Below are 9,182 nucleotides of genomic sequence, written 5' to 3'. Positions count from 1 at the left end.
AAGACACATAGTAGGCACAGCCACCAAGAGTGGCAAGCCACACTCTCTCAGCCTCAAAGGAAGGCCCTGGCAAAGCTTCTCTGAACTCATATTGCCAAGAAAACCCCATGGTAGGTTGACCTCAGGGCAGGACAGACCTCCTCCTCTTCCAGGACATGTCCTCCATTCCAACCTTCTGTCCTCCATTCTGAGCATGACTAAGAAGCATGCATTAACATTGTTTGGAGCTTTTCTTGAGTCCTGTCATCTCCTTTATTTGAATGTCTTCCATTTTGTGGTGCCTTATTTTGCAGTGAAGACATCTGGACACCCTGGGAAGGAGACCAAGCTTTTAAAGTGTATTGTTGGAGCCAGTGTGGACTATTTGTTTGAGCACTGGACTATGACTCTGGGTTCAAATCCCAGCTCGGTCATGGAAACCCACTGGGTGACTTTGGGGGAGTCACACTCTCTCAGCCTCAGAGGAAGGCCATAGCAAGCTTCCTCTGAACAAACCTTGCCAAGGAAACGCCATGAGAGGGTGGCCTTAGGCAGAAAGGACTTGAGGACACACAGCAACAAACAACAACAATAACAAGGGGGTCTATGAATCAGAGAAAAGGGTGGGTGAGTGGGAAGGGAGGCAAAAGTGGGTGGATAGAGAAGGAATAGGGCCAAAGTCTGGGAAGGAGAAGGAGTTAATGGGGGGGGGGGGGAGGATGGGGCCATGGAAACCCACTGGGTGGCTTTGGGGGAGTCACACTCTCTCAGCCTCAGAGGAAGGCCATGGCAAGCCTTTCCTGAACAAGTCTCTCTCTTGGCAAGAGAGAGAGGGAGAGAGGAAGGAAGGAAGGAAGGAAGGGAGGGAGAGAGGGAGGGAGGGAGGGAGGGAAGGAGTTAGTGAAGGAAGGAAGGAATGAAGGAATGAAGGAAAAGGGAAGAAAGGGGAAAGGTAGGAAAGAAGGAAGGAAGGGGAGGGAGAGAGGTAGGGAGGGGCAGGAGGAAAGAAAGAGGGAGGGAGGGAGGGAGGGAGGGAGGGAGGGAGGGAAGGAAGGGAAAAGAAAGGGGGAAGGTAGGAAAGAAGGAAGGAAGGCAAGAAGGAAGGGGGAGAGATTGACAGGAGGAAAGAAAGAGTGAGGGAAGGAAAAGGAGAGAAGGAAGGAAGGAAGGAAGGAAGGAAGGAAGGAAGGAAGGAAGAGAAGGAGGTGCTCGGCACTCCACAACAAACTCCAACTCTCAGAATTCCATAGCCTTGAGCCAGAAAGAGTTAAAGCAGTGCCAAACCAGGTTAATTCTCCAGTGTGGATGCAGCCCAGGAGTTGCAGAGTGCAGCAAACTTCTTCCTCCTTCCAGCCTCAGCAAGCAGGTCTCTCTTCCTGCTACTTGGAGGCTGGTGGGCGTAATAGTACGGACTGGGTCCATACTAGGGTTAGAAAGAGGCATCACTTCTTGACGCCCCTAACCCTAGTACGGACCCAATCCGTACAAAATGGCGGCACCCGTTCCACAAGGGGCCCACCATTATGACGTCACCACCGTGCTGCCTCCAAATGATGTGGTGCGGTGGTGACATCGTTGTGTGACGCGAGGGCACCTAAAGCGCCATTTCCGCGGCGCAAGAAGGAGCTCCGAAACAGAGCTCCTTCTGCGGTTTGCGTTGCTGGCATAGCTTTTAGATGGCTGCACCAGCAAGGTAAGGGAGAAAGGGGCCAAGTGGCCCCTTTTTCCTCCTCCCCGCTGCCGTTGGGTGTCCTTGGGGCATGAAGCCCCAAGGACACCCCTTTCCAGGCCGCAGGGAAGCGGCCTTTTGCCGCTTCCCCACTGTCTGAAAAGCGGCGGATCGGGGCCTCAGAGGCTGCCGTTGTGGCAGCTGAGGCCCCGATACAGCGGGGAAAGGGGCGGGTGCAGGCTGCCCCAAACGGGCAGTCTGTAATGCGCCTATGATCCTCAGGTTAAAGCCACTATCTCTCTTTCTCTCTCTCTGGTGCCCCCTGCAGTTTGGCGCCCTAGGCAGCTGCCTAGTTCGCCTATATGGATGAGCCGGCCCTGCATCCCTTATTCTGTTGGCAGTCCCTCCCTCCCAACACTTTCTCATTTCCCCCCAAAACCAGCGCAAAGCTGGCAGATGGAAAGAGGTTTTAAAGCAGCATTTAAATCTGCCATATTTGTTTTTAAAAGACTAAATGTCCCAAATGCTATTATCAGTTTTGTAGCTATTATTACAGAAAGACGTAGAGTGCAAACTCCTCAAGTACCTTTATTTTCTGGAGTGAGATGGGCTTTTCCAACTGACTCACTGTGATGATCTCCGGTGGTCCAAGCAGCCAAACTGCGGCCCTGTAATAATAATAATAATAATAATAATAATAATAATAATAATAGTTTTATACCCCTCTTTTCAGCCAAAAGGCTATCAGAGTGGATTACAAACTGTTAATTAGACATTTAGACATTATGGCTTTTGGCCCAGCAGACCCTTAAATTCCTTAAATCTCTCTGCCATCATCCAGTGAATTATAAAAGGACTTCCCTTAACCTACACTGGGACCAGTTAAGGAACCTTATTTCTACTTCTTTACTGATCTTCCCAAGCATCAACCGATCCAAAACACGTGTAAAAGGAGCATCGAGTAGTAGATACTCCAAGGAGATATTTATTATAGATAACAAAATATAACTAAAACATAAGTCATACAAGATATTAAGAATCTTGCAGGTATAATATTTGTAAGTATATAATGTTCAATTCATATAAGCTATTAAATAAACCTAAGCGTCCAATTCTGAGACTAACTTCCAAGATCCGCTCTTTAACTCTCTCTCTATCTCCAACTGACACAATTCCCCCAACTGTCTCTTGGTCTCTCAGGCCTTATATCTCCTTCTCACGGAAGCTTCCAGAAGGACCTTTATCTTGCTCTCTGATTGGTCAAGAGAGCCTTCCGTAGCAGTGATGTCATTCTGCATTTGCATAAACCTCCCTTTTCTGCCTGAAGAAGACCTCCATTGACTGGAGCCCAGTCATTACACAAATACTTCAAGGGTTTCTGCCTAACGACGACTAAACCGCTTCTAAACTGCGTCCAAACCGCTCCTAGTCTCCTGGACGTTCAGAAATGCCTCACAAACGAAGCCGGAAGCGGTGTACCGTAAGTGGAGAGACAAGACGCGCGGCTTAAGGAAAGCTAAGCAACAGCGCCATAATGGAGTCCATTAACGCTAGCTGTGAAGACAAAGAAAGAGAAGGAATTTTGGGGCGATCTATTCTGCCTCCTTTGGATTCTACTATTCTTTCAGAAGGGATTTTTCTTTTTTAATTTCCTGTCTGATTTTAACTCTTAAGGTTTCTCCTTTTTCTCTGGCAGCAATGAAGATTGGGGCTAGATATAGTGCCAATATTGCTGTTGATTGCTTTGAGGACGCCCTCATTTAGTTATAGTTTTGTTGTCTATATTTTAACCGAATTGTATTTTAAACCTTTTACATGCAAGATTATTATGTAATTTACTTGTCTTGTACTTTTATTATACTGTTCCTACAGCTGTATTGTATTTTAACATTTTGTATGCAAATGGCCTTGGGTCTAAGTATTAATAACTGATTGATTGCTAATGTTATAATTGCAGGGCTTAATTGATTTGTTGCTTCGACTGGCAAAGATTGCAGGGGAATCACTCTCTACTCTGCATCCTCCATCTGGCTAGAAACAAGGAGGCTAAATTACATCTTCTTCATCCTGTCTCTCCAAGGAAGTGGAAAAGAATATTCTTCTCAGTTCCCAATGATCTGGGAAGAGCCAGTTAAAAATGTCAATCATCGTTTCCACACAGGAAAATATATTGTGAATCATTGAATGACAAGCTGAAAGCAACTCTGGTTGGTACTTTATGCATTAGGCTGAATGGTGTTGCTAGAGGCCCTGCCCCAGGAGCTAGGATTTAGCTCCCAAACCTCAGGTCCTGGGAGGATTCAGGGAGAGCTTATGGGAGCCAATGGGGAACGTTGCCTTCTCCTCCTGATTGCTTTCCTGCACTCTTTTGACAGGCTTGAAGACAACACAAGGTCAGTTCATGTAGTAATTCTGGAGGAGGAAGAAGAGAGTTCAACTGAAAATCAACCCTAGGATGGGATGGGTTGGGAAAGAAGGACTCAGGCTCTTAGACGTTTCCTGACCGCTTTTAATTTCCCAGTGAGAGTGGGTTTGTTCTTCATTGGAATCCTATTCTTGGGGGTTTACAGATAAGAAAGTCTTCTTAAAGACTAAGGGTTTTTTTCCCCCCAAATCCCTCTGCTTCTTCCTCCCAGAGAACATGGCTTCCCTTTGACATCTAACTATGATGCTGAGTAGTACTACACAAAGATCTCCCCATCTCCCTTCTTGAAATGGTTCTGTTTCTGGAGGGAGAAAACCAACCCTTCTTTCCGCAAAGTTGTGGCCAGCCTTGCTCCAAGATGCCATGAGAGTCCCTGGTGTAGAGAGGCCTGTGGGGAGGATGGCATGGACCCACGGAGGGTGGGTTCCCCACTGTCTCTTGGCTAAAGAGAGCCTCCGTGTCGAGAGGCAGGCGGCCCTTTCCCTCTGAATCCCAGCTGCCCAGGAGGAGAGCAACCTCAGCAGAGGAAGGCTCTCCCTTTGGAGCAATGGAAAGGCATTTCTTGGCCTGGCTCTTCCTGGGAAAAGGAGACGGGGCTCGCTGGGCTTTTTCTGGACCCTTGGCTTATTTGGCTGCTTAGTAGGGCTAGAGCAAGGTGAGCTTACGGCAGAAGGAGGAGAACCGGCTTATGATGTTCTTTAGAGCCAAAAAGGAAAGACTGGTTTGTCCTCAGAAACCCACCTTAGGATGGGAAAGGAGACAGAGCAAAGAGGCCGTTCTGTACTTTCCAGTCCCCAAAGGCTGGCTCTTGCATGTGAGGATGAGCTAACCCCAATCCATGCGGGATTTGCAGCATAGAGAGAGGCATTTAGAAATCCAAGCCAGAGAGACCAAGTGCTTCCCAAACTACATATCCGACCATTTCATAGCATGTAAGCATTAAAATCCAAAAAAGAAATAGTGCTGTAACAGTGTAGTGTGAAAGAACCCTTTGATTCCACTTTATCTGTTTAGACTACATCTTACGGGATCCTGGGATTTGTAGTGTAGTTGGCACTAGAACCTTCTTGCAGAAAACTCCAAGTATCCCTTCCAAATGTGCAAAGCCTGAGGGATTCTCTACAGTGTTGTCATATCAGTTAAAGTAGAATCCTTGTGGTGTAATTCTCTGGGCATCAGACCAAAGGAACCATTTAATAGGACCTGTTGAAATCCACATTCCTGTTGGAGTACTCTGCAAACACAGCCAATAACCTCAAGCGGCTGAGAGGTCTGTCCCTTTCTCTTCCTGCCAGACCCTGAAACCAATCCTGGCCAGCTCCATCAGGGCTAGCCTGGAAGAAGAGACTCCTCCCTCCATAACTGTCATCTTCCGGCCTGCAAGGGAGTTGACCAGGCAGGCCCAGCTCCATCAGGGCTAGCCTGGAAGAAGAGAGTCATCCCTCCATAGCTGCCATCCTCCAGCCTGCGAGGGAGTTGACCTGGCAGGCCCAGCTCCATCACGGCTAACCTGAAGGAAGAGAATCCTCCATCCATAACTGCCATCTTCCGGTGTGAGAGGGAGTTGACCAGGCAGGCCCAGCTCCATCAGGGCTAGCCTGAAGAAGAAGAGTCCTCCCTCCAGTCCATCTGCCTTGGTCCAGGCCTCAGAGGGAGAGAAGAACTACTGGACCTCATCCCCTTTCCCTCCACCATTCCCTTCTCCTTTTGTGTTGTGTCTTTTAGATTGTAAGCCTGAAGGCAGGGAAGAGTCTAATTAAAAATAATAATTGTAAGCTTCTCTGATAGCTTTTAGGGCTGAAGGACGGGGTATAAATACCATAAATAAATAAATAAGGTGCCCTCAAGGTTTTGTCCAAGCGGCTCTCAGCCCCTCGCAGACTGGCCCTTCCCTGAGTCTTGCTCTTCTGGAGGCTCAGAGGGGATTCTGGGGGGCCTGGACACCTCCTCTTCTTAGGGACCCTGAGCCCCAAGTTCAGCTGACAAACGGTAATTTGCCCACGATGAACCCACCTCCCCCCCCTCTGTCCTGGCACATGCCTTAGGAAACCTCTTCCATGGAAATTAGGGAGCTCCTAATCTTAGTGGAAATGGGAACCTCTGGAATTTTTCTCTTTTTCCCAGCTGGAAAGCAAGGCATCGTTGGAAATCTCTTCCAAGGACAAGAGGTATTTGTTTGTCGTTTTGTTGTTGTTGTTGTGTGCCTTCTCGGTGTTGCCAATGTATGGCAACCCTAAGGTGAACCTATCACAGGGTTTTCTTGACAAGATTTGTTCAGAGCGGGTTTGCTCTTGTCTTCCTCTGAGGCTGAGAGAGTGTGACTTGCCCAAGGCTAGCCAATGAGTTTCTATGGCAAAGTGAGGACTTGAACCCAGGTCTCCCAGAGTCCATTCCACCATACTGGCACATTGCTCCTTACTATTAAATACTAAGGCATTCTACATCTATGGGCTGTTCTGTGCCACAGAGGTGACACCGGTTTCTGTCCTGGGCCCAGAGCTTTTCAACATCTTTATCAAGGACTTGGATGAAGGAACAGAGAGCCTGCTTCTCAAATTGACAGATGAGGCCAAATTAGGAGGAGTAGCTAATACCCCAGAGGAGAGGATCAATATCCATAGTAACCTTAATAGATTAGAAAGCTGGGCCGAAATGAACAAAATCAATTTCAGAGGGAGAAATGTAAGGCACTGCACTTAGGGAGAAGAAATGCCATGCACAGATATAGGACACTGGTTTGGTCAGGCCTCACCTTGCATAACCCTGTGTCCAGTTCTGGGCACTACAATTCGGAAAGGATGTTGAGAAGCTGGAGTGTGTTCAGATGAGGGCAACCAAAATGGTGGAGGGTCTTGAAACCATAAAACCCTATGAGAAGAGACTTAGGGAGCTGGGTATGTTTAGCCTGGATGAGAGAGACAGTTAAGAGGGGATATGAAAGCCCTGTTGAACATATTTGAACGTCATATTGAGGAGGGAGCAAGCTTGTTTTCTGTTCCTCCAGAGAACAGCAAAATGGAGCAATGGATGCAAACTCCAGGAAAAAAGCTTCCAGCTCAAAATGAGAAAGAACTTCCTGACAGTAAATTCCCTGAAGTCACCATGTTGGGGGCAGCGAAAGTGTGGGTTGAAGGCTGCAGAAAGTGGTGGCATGTGGGGGGCTTGGAGGGGGGGCTTTTTTGAGGAGGAGGAGGATTTGGGTGAATAAAACAAAGGGTCTCCTATTCCCACCCTGTTTTGTTGAGGGAGGGGGGTGTCCTGATGCACAAACATATTCCCCCACATTTGACTGCAAAGCTCCCCCATCTCTGCCTCCCTCCCAGCCCAATGCTATTCCAACACAAGAAGAGAGATGACAGGGGTTTAATGCCTTTGAAAATGTTCAAGGATTTGTCCATGGAGAAGAACATTCAGTACTGGAAACCAGTGGAAACCAGAGACGCCTTTTCAATGGGGCAAAAAGGAAAAACATACTAGTGCTCCAACAGAAAAAGAGGAGGTTGCTTGTATTGATTTTATGGGAACTTGTCTTCCTTCCTTCCTTCCTTCCTGCCCCATCTTTACCTGGGATCTTCTTTCAGGGCCAAAGGAGAGCTTTTCAGAAAGAAAGAAAGAATTATTATTGTTATTATTGTTATTATTATTATTATTATTATTATTATTATTTCTTATGTGCATCTCTCCATGGATGGAGGCAGGGAACAATGACAGACCAAACAATACACAATATCAGTTAAGAAGACAACTTCAGTTCAAACATCCATCCATTAAAAAGAAAAAGGAGACACAGATGTATTAAACCATCCACCTTTTAAACTGATCAAAGTTTACAGTTTTAGAAAACTGCCAGGACAGGGCTGCTGCTGAAAGAGACCAGTTTTCAATGACATTTTAAGAATTAATTATAAATTAATGAAGAACGAAGGAAGGAAAGAGAGATCAGAAACACACACCTCCCTTTTAGGGTCTCCTTTCCTTTTTGGGGGGAGGGTGTTATTGGGGGGAAACCAAACCAAGTTGGGGAGGACTAGGTCCAAATAGGTTTATTGGTCCCCAAGTGAAGATGAAACAAGTAATGACAAGGTAATGCTATGTAATGAGAAGAAAAGGTCTATGTACAAAGAGCAATTATAATACACAAATCAGCTTCAATTTACCTAGTCTGAATAACATACTGATATCATGCAGAATAACATCTAAAAAATGATAATGTAGGAGCTAACTTCAGTTTATTACTATGAATCACCTACTAATCTAGGTAATACAGGATAATATCTACAACAAACAATATACACAAGGGCAATTGTGAGTACAGGTACACAAAGGCTTCAGTACAATGACATACACATCGATAAGAATGGACTACAACAAAACAACAAAAGGAACACTTACAAGACACAAACTGCCTCCAATATCTCTGCTCCAGGTGACCTGCTAAAATAGATGAACTGAAACTAAATAAGTGGCATTATCCCTGTCTTTGGGAATTGATGGAGGACCTTTCAAGACCAAAGGTCTTCCTCAGCCACAATGGAGCAGGCTGTCATCTGAGATACTCTAGTTCTTCCTCCTTCAAAAAATGTGCCAGGTACGTATTTTGCAGCCAGTCTTCCTGTTTTCTCCTGCAGGAAACCTGTCCTGGTTTTGGGATCTTCTGGGGAGGCCCTGGTTGCTGTCCCACGGACCTCTCAGGTGCATTTGGGGGGGAGGCAGGAGAGGGCTGCTTGGGGGCTGCTCTCAGGATTTGGGACCCCTTCTTATTCTTGCCATTTTCATTAATCCCTCCCCTTTTCAATGTAAATCCTTTGTATATATTTCCCCAGATATTGCCATTTCTTTCCTACAATACATAGTAATCCTCATGATAATATTGGCGCTTATAATATCATCTCCCCTCCGTCTATGGGGTTGCAAAGGGTGGGGGCTTCCTTTCCTGGGGAGGGCATGATCTAGATCTTCCCTGTCTATGGGGCTTGCAGAAGAAGGCTCCAGGCAGAGGGGATGGTGGCCCAATATAGGCACCCTAACGTTTTCCCAAATAATAATAATAATAATAATAATAATACATTTTATTTATAGACCGCTATTCCGCAATGATCATAGCGGTGT

Source organism: Sceloporus occidentalis, unplaced genomic scaffold, assembly GCF_023333645.1.
Source record: "Sceloporus occidentalis isolate IW3139 unplaced genomic scaffold, rSceOcc1.0.p SCAF_237, whole genome shotgun sequence".
In the NCBI taxonomy this organism is placed as follows: Eukaryota; Metazoa; Chordata; class Lepidosauria; order Squamata; family Phrynosomatidae; genus Sceloporus; species Sceloporus occidentalis.
This window is presented reverse-complemented; position numbering follows the sequence as displayed.